Below are 15,606 nucleotides of genomic sequence, written 5' to 3' on the forward strand. Positions count from 1 at the left end.
ATCAGAGGCTTAAAAGTTCCATAAAAATATTTTAAACTGTCCTAAATTATTATTTGATTTGACAAGAGCTCTATTAAATATATAAACGGGAAGTTTGGAGTCACTTCATTCGAAATGGAAGTCCAATGGAGTTGGAGTTCTCAAATTATAAATAATTGGAGTTGGAAGAGCTTAATAATGGTTCAAAAGATAAACAGATTCCATCTACTATTTTAATATATTTTATTTTCTCCAACAAGGATATACAATTAAGACTTCGCAATAAATCCTCATGGTTACTTTACGTCTTTTATAAGCACACAGGAATGTTCAACCAAGGTTTGAATATAATTGAATCTAGTATGAAAAGAAGTTCACAAATAAGAAATTAAATAATAATGACAACTGCTGTAGAAAAAAAATGCATTCTTCTGATTCCGAATTAAAAAAAACAAAAACAACAACGGACTGGCAAAAAAATTCACACAATTTATATCACTAGTATCCATCACTAAATGTAAAAATACTACTATATGTAATTGAAGAGTAGTTATAATCTGAATATACGTTTTTTGTTTTCTAAAGGTGCGCTCATTATTCTTTCACTCTTGAGGAGAGAACATATACGTATAAACGATAAAGCGTAACCGTGAATAAGTTTGCTCATGAATGTCGGAGAGTAATTCAGAGGAGTTATAGCTAATTGTAAGTCCTTGTTGCATTTGCAGTAAAATTGAGGATTGATTTCTGGTTAATTCCTTCCTAGGTATATAATTGATATATACAGAGGGGGTGGGGTTATTTTTTCTTCATTTCATATCTGCTTGCAGCTAATTGAATGAAAGGTCTAAGCTGTTCTCCTTCCGAACATTCTACAAATTGTTAGGGCGACCACGTTGGTTTTCGTTTTTTGAACCATACGACAGTTTGAATAATGCTTGGGAGGACAGCAGCTTTGCTGTCATGACACATACCATTTATTTAGAATAAGCTATGACGGGGACGGAGGAAGGAATGAAAACAAAACAAGGACATGAGAAGGAATTACACCCTTGTTAATACACAAATCTACTCTTACTCCAACAGAGACTTATACTTATAACGCCTCGACATCGTCTCAGTGTTACTCTCAGTCATTCAGGATTATAGGTTAAAAAAATATGAGAATGGAAGATGGTGCTCTTTTTTCTAATGTCACCTGAACAGGTTTTTTATTTTCCAAAGCTTTTATGATTATTCTTTTATTCATGAAGATAGATCGTATAAGTATAAAATAATCAGTAGTGCGTCATAGATGGAGAGGGTACGTGGACAAAAGTCCACGTAATATAAATTAAAGGCCTACTCCAAATGGTGTTGTGATATATCACATTCAGACATTTCCCTCCTGAAACATAAACCAACAGCACCATTTCTATATAAACCACCAGTAAGGGACCCTCCCAATCCCCCTTATACAAGCTGTGTGGGTGCTTTCAGCCACCACCATGTCCCAAAATGGGATGAAACACACCGCCACTATTTAAACAACCACTAAGAGTGCCTCACAACCCATATGTACCACCAAATTTTTGAGCTGCTTTTGGGTACGGCAAAATGGGATGAAACCAAACGCCACTATCTGAATTTACCACTCTTCCATTTACACAACGAATGGGCTCCCAAAATTAGAGACTGTTTCGGGTTTCATCTGATTTTGAAGCCCGGCAGTACCCGAAATAGCCCCAAATTTCGAAGTTTAAATGGGGGTTTGTGAGGGTTTCTGACTGTTAGTTTATGTAGGGGTGGTGGGGTAAATATCATGGGCTGGAAATATTTAGTGTGAAATGTCGTACAAACAGTTTTTCATAAATTTGAAATGTAATATTTTAGGGTCGACGTTTTGTAACCTACTACCATGGAGAGTAATCCTGAGGATTTCTTGTGGAGTTATAACTATAAGTATAAGTCCTCGTTGGACATGGGGTAGAATTGAGGATCGACATATTTGCAATTTTTGACTATATCATTGAAGTGGTAGGCTTAGTTTCTAAAGTCCCCCAAAATTTGTATAAATATATATATTTATACAAGTTGCAATGTCTGCACAAGTTTCAATTTCTTTGTCTGAAACTGCAGTATTTTATTACAAAATTGGTGATTCTAATTACCAACACTATTAATTGATACTATCATTCAATTTTATCTATTAAAATTACATGGTTATTATTTATTTATGAGTATTATAATTGTGGGCATTTCCATGCCGGAAAATTCCAGCCATGTATTACCACAATCGGAATACCTCACCCCAAAATGGTTTGTCCAATGGCAAGACCACCAAGCATGTTAAAAACCACCAACGCCACTTCCAAAAGCATTCACAACCCCTTTGAATACTTCAAAATAGGACCCGAGCCCATTAGTTGTTTAAGACTACGACACACAATGCAGGTTAAAAACCAACACCTCCACTTAAAAAAGCATTAAGATTCTTTCCAAATACTTCAAAATGAACCCTGGGCCCATGGGTTGATTAATTATACAGTAAAAATACCAAAGAGGTCAAACAAATTACCACCGCTTCTTCATAAAACATACTTCAAAATGAACACCAAACAAGTTTTGGCCCAAGATATTCGAATTTTGTTAGTAAATAATAATATATTCCACACTGGTAATATGGGTAGTTATATTTCATTGTTATGCATAAAAATAAGTACACATGCCAAATTTCAGATGGATATAAGAACAATTTTTAGCTGCCAACACGGGATTGAAGTATTAATGTCGTTTTTTCTTTTATTATACCTCATTTTGTAACATGTATTGGATGGTAATTCAAGAAATTCAAGTTTATTGGTCATTAAAATTGTCATTTATGTAATTAGTATCTAGGTTAGAATAATTTCAAAAGAAGTGACCAGCGTTTCTCAATCTTTTGCTATTGACATATTGAGTATTCCCTACCTAGTTGGTAGTTAATAAAAATATTTTTTGTTCATCTCGCCTGGAGTATCTCGACGTACCTTCATTTGAGCATCACAAGTATAAACAACTAAACTTGGCATAATCGCTTTTTATAACCTCAACAATAAATAAATACGAAAAAGTTTTTTGGAAATGAGGCAATTCTGATTTTAGATGTTCATTCTTTGTTTTATTGCTTTTAAAAACATTTTTTTATTGTTTAATAATAAATACATATCCAAGTATACCCAGGTTATGACGAATTCATGTGAAAAGAAGTGTCAAAGTGTCAGAGAAATGTACCAATAATAAAGAATTGAGTATTGATCAAAAATATGTGTATCAAATTCATCAAGTTATATTGGAAGGCCCTGTTTTAGATGATCTATTTTTTTTTAAATCCAGGAAATATAAATAATTAAAATTAACAGTTCTTACAATGAAGTTAATATAACTTGATGCAGCCTTCTACAACTGAGAAAAATTAACTACTGATAAAGGACTTTGTCAGCAAATGCCTGACGACGTACAAAAGTTTTTTTGGGATTGCTCTCTTGCCCAGGATCTCCCCTTAATAAAGACAAACTTCAAGGTCCTAAAGGAGAGCATCACTCTTCCCGAAGAAAGATTGCCTTATGTACAGACCTTGTCTGTAAGAGCCTGCCCATCCACAAGTTTGCCGACAAACTGTATGAGATACTCAAACAGACCCCTGCATTTGATAATATGAGTAATATTAGTTTAGTATTCTCTGGTGAGAATGTGTCTGGGTTGAAGAAGAATCCCAACATCACAGTTAGTTTCAACTGCCCCCTCATGACATCCATGGACTGTGAAAGAACCTTTAGCATTTACAAAGACCTTCTCACCCATAAGAGGAAGAGACTCTCGGAGAACCACAAAAGCGATCAGATGATTATTCAGTGAAATAAGGGCTTTCCTGGAATACAAAATTATAACCAAAATCAATCCCTTTTTACTGGATTTATTTGCATCTTAGACGTTTTTCTGCATTTTTATAATCATTTTCTGTTTACTTTTATCTCAATTTCTGTGTATTATTTGGAAAAGTAATTAACATGCAAATTTCTACTTAACTGTATAATTAATTAAATATGTTTCCATAAGCAGAGTTAATGGGCACTCATTTGTCGTGGTGAATTATTAATATTTATTATTAGTATCATTTGCATAATAATATTTAATGAAACAGACATTAAAAAGAGTACTGCATGTTTTATCTCTTGCTTTGTGCAAAATTGAGGATATGGAATGCTTTAAATTCCACATTATGTTACATAATATATTAGTTATATTGTACACACATGAAACCTTTCTATATATTCTAAAAAGGTTTCTAATTCCTTTCTTTATTTAAATATATCTTTCCACTAACCTATAGCATTTTTATATATTGAAATATTAAAGTAAACACAATAGGGGCTTGGCCCGTTTACCCCTTTTTTGGCGATTTTGTTAATTTTTTAATTTAAAAAAAAATCAATTTTTGTCGAAATAAAGTTGGTACTAAAAAAATCCTTAACTAAAGGTTCACTCTAAGCATAGATAAGTAGTGATGAAATTGTGTGTATTTTGGCGATGTTGAGAAACAAACTAACATAGACACTAGAGTGTTCGGTATTTTTTAAAGTTGACCAAATTCAAAATTATCATAAATCATGACATGTGTGTAGAAAACATATGATCAAGAGAAAAGACACAAAAATTTAATTGTTACAAATCACTCAAGATTAAAATTGAATGAAAACTTTCAAAAGTCTGATTTCATGAATTAATTTATTGAGTATTCAAAGATTTAAAAACTATGTATGTTTATGCCCATTTGTATCTTGTTCTTGAAAAACTGTAATTATATAAATAGCTGAATAAATAGAAAAACTATAATTAGTTAGCTATTTTTGTATGCGTGGATAGTTATAGCATGAGTTTTAACTTACAAAACGTACAACATAATAAAGTAAAAAAATAAAAAATATTAACAAATGAAAAAAAAATATTAAATAAGTTTTTGTTTTCTTATGCCTTAACTGTAATAAGATTTTTTTCTTTTTTTTAATTTGACCTCATTTTGAAGTACTCCGGAACGCTGGAACTTTGACGAGATGGAGGATAACTTTTTTTGAAAAAAATAATTTAGGAGGTGTTTACCAACACCTAAACACACTCATGATTCATGATAATTTTGAATTGTGTCAACTTAAAAAAATAGAGACCACTCTAATGGACAATAAAGCGTTTTGATTTTCAACTTTTTTCGAATTTAGATTACAGCTAGTGCGGAAAAGTTGTGATAGGGTATAAAAATTACCTATGCAAAACTGCATTGTCTTATGAGGTCATCTTTAGACATTTTTAACCTATTAATAGTGTATATATATATATACTTTTCTAAAATAGTCCTATGGAACAAAAAAAGGAAAAAAAAGTGAATACAATTTGATAATCCGCATATAGTGCGCATCTATTTTTGTACATTTTCAGAAAGAAAAGATCAAAATTTTCTTATATTATTATCTCTTTTACCTCCATAGGGTGGCTTTAAAAAAAATATTTATGTTTTTTATATATTAGATGATGTCTAACATAATTAATAAATGAAAAATAATAATTAATGCTGTATTTTATCCTTATTGACAAAATAAATAACTTTTGTATCCTTTCAAACTTTGAATTAGATGTGTTACCTAAAGATGGCCCAATAGGACAATGCAATTTTGTATAGGTAACTTTAATACGGGATGACCAACAAATTATGGTAATTATTTGATCTATATATGAACTCATGAAAGATAGAGAGTAAAGCCGAGGACTTGTCTCTTTTGGACTAAGAGTAGAATTGAGGATCGACATCTGAGTAATTCCTAAAAAGAGTATTTTATGATGTGGGATTTGTTTCTATTCTCTTTCTCTCACAGGTGCATGTAGCTAATGGAATAAAACGTTATGACACCTCTGCTGTTCTCCCACAAAACAATCTTCAAAATCTTACTAGACATGTTTAGAATTTACAACTCCATCTATACACTGGAGTAAACAAAGACGACAATTATTTATTGAATGGGTTGAACCCTCCTTTAGAAAATATCCCTTTTTTACGCAGTTAATGAAATAAACGTTAGCCCAAATATTAAGCTGATTTTATTGTCTGATACACTGTCGACATAAACTCAAAATTACGCTTTTTAATTTGGGAGAATGTTCCTAAACATTTTATCCATTTTTTGCTTGTAAATATCAATTTAAACGCTAAATACTTAGTTGAGTTCAAGATAAGAAGTTAAAACGTATCATTTTTTTAAATTAATCATAACTATAATTGTTTGGGTCACCAACAAGATATAATTTGTGTTATAACATTATAACTTCATTTTTGATGAGGTCGAGTGTGATATATAGAATAACAGCTAATATTACATTAGAAACAAAGTATATTCCTGAAATTGAAAAAAAGAAAAAGAACGACTTTAAAGCTGAGAAATAAATCGAATTATCAAACCTTGACTAAAAACTACAAAATTTACTAATAATTCCAAGAAAATACATTTTTACAACCACTGAAAATTGAATTTATTCTGAAATATATTTCTAAAGCATTCTTAAAAGTTCCAGTAAAGTCTATTTTAAACAAATTTGTACCTCAAATATGGGGTCCATATAATCTAAGTTCACTAACAAAGGGTTAATCATTTATACTTTTTCTATTGGACAGATCCAATGCATTGATTTTCATTTTTAATCCTCAATAAGAACCTACAAATGTATATTTTAAATGGAAAAGTTCATATTAATAATAATATTATTATGGAAATAACATTATTGAAAATCAATCAGACATTATATATTGAAATATTAGTAAATGTTTGTTATCTTAGAAGTAGGTTATATGCAATCCAAATAAAACTTGAAAGATAAACAATAAATTTGACTAATATTTATGGTTATAGTTAGAAAAAAAACCATGAATGAATAGTCAATTTTCAAACTTTTTACTAAAGAAAAGTTTTTTTTTTCTTATAAAAATAAATATATGTACATCACTCAATCAATATTTTGCCAGATAGTTAAATAATCCCCAAATAAGATTATTAGATATTTATGTTTATTTGAGTATATATTTTTTTTTACTAATTGAAAACCAATATTGCACGATTATATAATGTTATTTATAGAGGTGCAGAAAATATGACCTTATGGTCAGTTTTAATTTTAGAAACCGAAAAATATAATTACAGTTACTCACAAAAGTATTAACCATTTTGGACGCACAGTTGTTATTTGACAGTCGTTTGAGAGAGTTGATGTGAACTGTATTTTTTTCCCATCAATAATCAGTTTAAAATTAAAACACTCCATTATTTTTATCCATTTTTTTGGAAATAAAAAAAAGTAGTTTGACTCTTAGGATAATAACTTACAAACTAATGACAGATTGTTAAGAAATTTAATCAGCTGTCTTTTGAAGATTGATATTACCTAAAAATGAGTGGAATAAAAATAAATATAGGGCCATCTATGTGTGAAATCCTGGAATACTTTTCAGCCCATGTGTTACATGCCAATAGTTCATAGACATATTTGCATTCATTAGAGTCTTTGTATAATTTATGGGATTAGTTTAAAACATTTATTTGATGTAATAGAGTTATATTGGGCCCAATATGGCCTTTCAAATAAAATCAATAATAATTAATATTTAATACAAATAATTTGTTGTGTGTTATGAAATATTCATACATAATATATTACCAACATAAATAAACATTAGTGTTGGTTTCTAGTAAGGTGATCAATAATTATTTATCTAATAGTGTAAGTAATTTTAGGAAATATTTATTTGCAGAATAGGCAATTATTTCAAAAAAATTTTATATACAGGGTACGATTTTAAATGTGGAACAGTTTAGAGCTCATTATCTTGACAACCCTGGGATCTATATTATTAAAATGGTGCTCATCAGATTCATCTGACCAAAATACAAAATCTTTGAGATATCTTAGAATACGAACGACTTGCGGTTATAATTGTGTACCTCCGAAGGAGATTATTGAGTTTACAAAGCTGCCCAAGGCAACTGTAGCACGTCTGATAGTCCAATAAACATGCACAAAACCGTGCTGACTCCTTGTGGGCCTCCCTTCTCGAGGCAGTAGTAGTACAAGGAGTTCACCATCAATACCTCCGCCAGGTTAGAGGCTGTGGTTGACGCTGGATGTGGTTAGTTTGAGTGATTGAACTTTACAAAGGACTCTAACATGTAAAAACAAAAGATTTGTTGATTGCTGAATTAATTTTGGTAAATGAATTGTAACAGACATTGCCCATAAATTTATCAGGATCTAAAATCCTCACCCTGTATTTCATCTCAACAAAGTATTAATTAATTTAGGTTGCCATGTATACATAGTTATTAATCAAAGTGTATAAGATATTTAAAAAAAGCCGTCTTTTTTATTTTCCAAAGCTGTAAAAGGAGCATCTACGCATAAAGTAATCACTAATGCGTGTGCTCATATAAGACGGAGAGTAACAATGCAGGTTTGCTCAGGAGTTATAAGTGTAGGTCGTAGTTGAACTCGGAGTAGAAATAAGGATCGATATCGGAGTTATTTTAGCCTATATGCTTACAGCTGATCTAATACAATGTTACAACAGCTAAACTGCATCACTCCTACACATTTATCAAATTTTCAGGTCTATTTATGTTAATTTTCCTATTATTTTTAATGAATATTAAAAAAAAAGGTTCCATTAATGTTTATCTCTAGGGCAATTATAACAGTGACGGTCAGACTCGACGATTTACATTATTTTTTATCCATATTTTCTACAATAGGTCTTCCAGAGCATGTTGGGTCTTTGACATAAAATTACTGGAACGGAATCTAGGAACCCCAATAAGTTTTTTTAGTACATCATCTTATCTTTTCTACGATATCTATCGTAAACAGATCGCACTTATACAGCGCGAAATACACATTACTAAATCCATATATTTCTTTATCTTATACATAAGAGTATTATTACAAAAACGAACAAAAAAAGAAGTTATTTTTCGAATATAAAATTTAAACTCATTTATATAAATATTAATAAATTTAATGTCATTTTTATTCATTTTGAAAAGTTTCTTCTTACTTTTTTCTCTTTATTTTTGGGATAATGACTTTTTTATACAGTTAAGTTTTATATATTTATAAAAAGTCATTTTTATAAAAAAAGGTTATCGCATTAATAATCCAAAAATTACAGTATCATAGTCTCTGACGCTAATATTTCGAAATTGATCATTCAAGTCTTGTACAGTTTTTCAAATAATATTTCTGGGAAGCTCGTGTACTTAAAGAAAAAAAATCAACCTGTGCAAAGTTGAGTTTGTTTCAAGTTTGATTAGTACTCCAATCTAACACTAATTAAATACATTGAGTTGAAAAATCTTATATTTATTACAGTTCCAACTCAAGTAAAATTATGTACATAAATCCTTAATTATCATTTTCATCGATAACTTCATAAAATCTGCTTGGTTTTTAATTCAAAGTTTCACAAACTTTTACATGAATTCATTTATAATATATTCAAAATTAAATATTTCATATACAGTGGAGAACATAAGTGTTATTTGATGGGCTTCCGATCAAGCAAAGGCATTAACGCAGAGCGTCCAGTTTTTTGGACGCTAGAAAAATAATAATTTCAATATAAATACTGTTTGTTGTTTCCATTTTTTTAAAAACAATGAATATCTGAAACTATTTACAATCATTGAGTATCAGTAGGTTATAAGCATTTTCCCATTACTTTTTGAATTATTTTGCAATATATTTGAGTATTATAATATTGTGATGGTTGGGCTGGGGAGGTTGTAGCCTTTTCTAGTAGAAAATTTAATATTTGAAAAAAAAAAAAAAATATTAACAATATTTGAAATTTATTGTAATTTCTCGAAAAATTAAATTTTGTGTGAATAGCTATAGTTTTTTGTCTTTATAAAATTTAAAATGTAATTTTTGAAATTTTTCTTTAAAAAATTTAATAATTGAAATTTAATTTTTGAAATTTTTTCTAAAAATTTAATTTTTTGTGAACCTCTGTGGAGGTAAGAATTTTTTTTCCAAAAAATAAATTTTTTGGGAATAGCAATAGATTTTTGAAATTTTTTGGAAAAAATTTATTTTTTGTGACTAGCTGATGACTTTTGAATTTTCTTTTCCAATATTTGAAATTTTATGTTTTTGTGAATAGCTGTGGAGTTTTAAAATTTTTTCGAAAAAAATTAACATTTGAAATTTAATTTTCCAATTTTTTTGTCAAAAAATATTTTATTTTGGATTTTTATACGAAAATGTTTTAAATCAGCGACGTTTTTGGTCTTATTATACGTACTAATATATTCTATAATTCCAGATCGATTTATAGGTTCATCTATTTTAAACCTATCCTCTACTCGACCAAGCTTGGCCTTCCAACGAATATAGCTCCACCATCATCAAGAGTTCTCGAGACGCCAGCTGCTACAAAATTGACCCATAGCTCTGTTTTATATTCAGATATAAAATTATATACAGTAATACCTTGACAATAGCATACCAATTTAATTAGTTCCTTGACGGAGCTCATAAGTCAAAACAATTTATCCCAAACGATATAAGTAAAAAAAAATTAACTAGAAGTGGCTCAGCGCGTTCTGTAGCCAACTTCTAGATCAGTTCATATTGTTGTAGCACTCGTAGTTCAAGATATTATTGTATCTTTGTTTTTACCACTTGCCATAGCTGATGTTAATTACTGCAGACTGAAAATTTTTATCTACTACAGCTTTTTTTTGCCGAACTGCCAATCGAAATCCATTTTTCATCTCTACATATTTATTTCTCTATAGGAAGTACATATTTATATAAACATAATTTTGTTTTTTCATGCCTGAGTTGAGATGATTTATCAAATGCATACATATTTAGGCATTCAATATATATACAATTTTACATAGTTATTGAATCAGTTTCCATGAAATAATCTACATATCCTGATTGATTGATCTCATTAGTCAAATCTATGTCTTGCACGTTGCCTATGTATCTTATATATTTTGCAGTCCGTGCCTTTACAATATCGTGTGGTGAGGGATAAATTATCTTCCTAACTCAAATTATTACATATAAGAAATAAATCTTGGGAATACTGTTTTTATTTTATGAGTAACTAGCAATGGGTTCCCGGTGTTGCTCGGACAAGGAGGGAGCGAAACATCACATTGATAATGGTCAAAATATTTGAAAAATTATTCAGAAAATAATTCTTTATACATAATTATTCTATTATACTAATAATTATAATATTCATGTTTCGTTGTTGTCGAGAAAGTTCCAAATAATTCTAATTCTCTTGCTATGATAATAACAATGGAGGGGGAAATTGACTATCTTTTATACTGCATATAAAATATCCATCCAGTTTAGTAAGTTAATCCACAAAGTCTCATCATGGCACCCTACCCCCCAAATTATTTTACTATTGCCTCTTGTAACCTAAGTATTTTTATTATGATTAAAAAAAAAGTGTTATAAACTTTAAATAACATACCAATATATACGCATAAAAGATTGTCTACATGAGAAGTCCATTTTTTATGTTTATCAAAAAATTGCCAAACAAAATTCTCTCAAAAAACTAGAAAAAAACTTTTTTTGGACTGATTTTGCAAAAAAAAAAAAAAATTAATAGCATTTATTGGAATTGTTAACGAAACAAAAACCTACCATTATTTTTTTGTACCTTCAAAAACAAAAAGTTATTGAAATAATGTTCTCAAAAAAATATACCGCCATGACTGATTCAGTTTTGCCAATATTGAAATTGAAAATGCTCTGGTTTAGAGTAAGTGTTAAAAACTTTATGTACAAAATGCATCACATTGTGGCATTTCTTCTTAAAAATTGGAAGATTACGTTTGATGAAAAATAAAAAAATAAAAATGTTCAGAAAATGACAGATATTTTAGTTAAACATTCATATTTTATGTTTCAAATTTATATGCAAATGAATTTCCAGACAAATTTCTACAAACTTTATTTTGTTTACGAAATTACGAAAAACGAAATTGCAATTTTCACCAGTTTCTTTTTTTGGCCATAACTTTTTTTTACAAATTTAGGAAACGTAGTTATTCTTATTTTTTTTTTTAAACGCCAATCAATTATTGATTTATAATGTAACGACCTAGCTAGTCTCATTGAGCTCCAAAAATGTTTTTTGAGTTTTGATTAGAACATATATATTACCCTTCAAAAACCGACACCCCAGGGTCAAAGGAGGTTCATATTCAAAATTTCAGCCTTCTAGGTGAAACGGTGTGGGCACCTATACTTGACATACAGGGTATGTGAACAAAATCAGACACTTCAAAAAACAACAACTACACGCTGATTTTATAATATTTATTGATAAAATAAAAACGAATATCTTTCCTAGGATATAGAGCAGCTATCTGTTCAATGTAGCCGCCGTCTGTGGCCAAAACCCGCTCCATGTGGCTACGAAACCGAGAACAGGTATTTTGGATCTCACTGAATTTCTCCTTGATGCAGGTGATGAGAGACTGCTTAGTGTTGTGGGAGGAGCGGTTGGTCATGTTCTCCACGTAGGACCAGACAAAGTAGTCCAACGGGCTCAAACCCGGTGATGAGGGAGGCCAAGAGGAGAAGGGTACGAACGCAAAAGCATTGCTTTTCAGCCATTCTTGCGTCCGCTTAGCTTTGTGGGCCGGAGCCAAGTCCTACTGCCACATCCACGGCCTGTCATTGACAACAGACTTGCCATAGCTCTCAGGGAACGCTGGGGGTCCTTGTCGATGATGACCCTGACGTTGTTGATGAACGTGACGTCCCGGACAATCTTGGTGCTCTTCTTCTCCTTCTTTTTCCTGTCAACAACGTCCATCGGGTTCGATGACTCCTCCAGCTGTTTCCTGAGACTTCTGACCGTTCTAACTGGCATTGACAGAAGGCCAGAGATGTCAGCATTGCTTAATTTCATGTGATCACTAAGCATAATCTGAATAGCAGTGCACCTACAATCTCTCTAATTGAACGTAATGACTTTTCTAGGCAATTAAAATGATGCTATCACTACAAGTGGTAAACAATAAAAGAAACCTTTAACCTGGGAAAATTTTCAATACCAAAAATAGACGGATCAGACATCAGCTGATGGGTAATGTCGTCTTTAAAATACGGCAGATTTTGTCAACGCACCCTATACACAGACACACACAAACTTTATTTTATATATAGAAGGTGTTTTCCGAAATTGTATCCTATAAATCTGAATATACTGTCTGAATTTCTTTGTTATTTTTTTCTTCAAGACTTTTATATTTGATTTGAATAACAATTACTTAAGGATGACTATTATATATGTACATAAATTATAGTTGTATAGATATATACTATACCGTCATAAGTCCTTGTACACTTTTTACTTTATTAGAAAGAAAGAGAAAACTTGGCTTAATATTAATGATACAAAAAAAATTGCAAAAAAGGAGATAAAGGATATTTCAATTTCTATTATTTTTCAAAAATATATGTTGCATACAGTGGTTCTAATGATCCAGAAGTTACGTGCAATCACGATAAGATAATTTGTCCCTCAAACCATTTATGATAATACATATAACTATTTTATTCTATAACGCCTACTAATATAACCCACTAAAGGCGATAGTTATTTAGGACAAATATAAAACATTTGAGAGAATTGTTTATCTATTTAGGACTCAAATAAATGAATTGTATTTATAAAAATCTAAAAATACCCGTGGGGCCCCAATAAGAGCTGAATAGTTTATTAAAATATCCCTAGTATCATTAACATTTAGATGTTATAAGATATGTTTTATCATTTGGAGACATATTTATAAATAAGTTATTGGATTTAAAGAATGATTTAAAAAAAAAACATATATTGATAAGTTCATTTTTGTAATTATATAAACAAAATTTCAAGAAAAAAATTTAATAATCATTTGTATAATTGCTATTATTTGTAATATTTATAGAAGTACGAGCGGGGTCTGAAAAGTTTCAACCTCAACGTAGCGTAGATGGCAGCACTCGTTAATGAATGTTAGTCACATTTAAAGGACTCAAGGGAAAGAACGAAAACTAAATTGCCTTAAAATTTTCAGCTCCCATAAGATCTAAATGAAAGGTTTTGAATGGATTTTATTTAATATTTTGTTGGCCAAATTTAATTGTTTTTTATAACTAGCCTATAATTTTTTTCCATAATAGTAATGTCAATTGTATAGTCTTGTGTATTATAAAAATGGATCAGTCACAGATGAAAATTATCTAGTCTTCTCGTTCATGAAAATGCTTACATTTCTAAAAGACATAAGTACAAGAAAGTTTGTATTTCAATGCCATCAAAAATGCTGATTAGAATCCAAACCAAAGGGTAAAAAAATTGTGAAAACAATTTTATGAGAGAATATCACTGAATACAGTGCATTCATGAATTACTCCTCCTTGTAACGGATTATTAACCCCTAAAGACAATCAAGACTGGACTGTCAAATTTTTAGTCTATCATGTAATTTTTGTTGCGCTGTAGGCCATTTTAATTTCCAAAATTATTTTTTATTGAAAGTCAAAGGAGCTATTCTAAAGTCTCTAGTACCGTACCAAATAAGGTCATAAATTGTACTTTTTATAATAATTTTTAGTATTTCGGTTATCTGTAAAAGTATTATGTACCTTATATTCAATAATTTAATTGGTCTCAGAATAAGTGCTCAATGATTTGCAGGCTTTCAAAGTTTGATCAAAGATATAGAGAATTAATAGAGCAAAATTGAACTAGTTAAAGATTTTGTTTGATAAAACGTAAGTCATTGATCATATTTTTGTATATTAAAATTACCTGTATAGCAAGCAACAAAAACGGACTAAGAAGCCTTAGACTTTGGGAAAGTCATTTTTTAATTTATCTCAGCAGAAAAATTATGTTCCAAAATGAGATAGTCTAATGTGCACATTATATCCTTTAAGGGCATGAAAAATGTATTTGTAATAAAAATACATAGGTCCTACTTTAAAAACCCATACATACAAATTGATTTCCCTATTAAGTCAAAGATATTTACATTTATTCACATACGAATAAAAAAAAATAACCAGAGTACATATTTCCAATATCTTTATGTACATATTTTGCTTATAATACTAGGAATTCATTCAAAGTACAGGGTGAAATAACATAGCTTTCTTTTTTATAATGTCTGTCAACCAGGCTGGAAAAGTAGTTGTGGGGAGGGTGTGGTTATATTTTAAAGTTTTCTTGGAAATTTAAGTAAGTTAGTTTTCATGAGTTGGAATAGAAGGAACATACGTTTACTGCCGAAAAAAAATAATTTAAAAAAATGGTTTGACGGAATAAATGATAGAATTAAACTAATTACAATTTAGCTCTTGAGTTTTTATTCGTGCAATTTATGAACATTAGCTAATTGATTCCATTTAATAATTTACAAAAAAACATTCATTCAAATAATTTTTATAATTTGAAATATTTGAACACAAACATCTCAACGGATGATAATTCTAGAGAGATGAAATTGATGTCATCAGAAGAAATATCAGTATAAAGTAGTTGTT

This window comes from Lepeophtheirus salmonis, chromosome 4 (assembly GCF_016086655.4).
Source record: "Lepeophtheirus salmonis chromosome 4, UVic_Lsal_1.4, whole genome shotgun sequence".
In the NCBI taxonomy this organism is placed as follows: domain Eukaryota; kingdom Metazoa; phylum Arthropoda; class Copepoda; order Siphonostomatoida; family Caligidae; genus Lepeophtheirus; species Lepeophtheirus salmonis.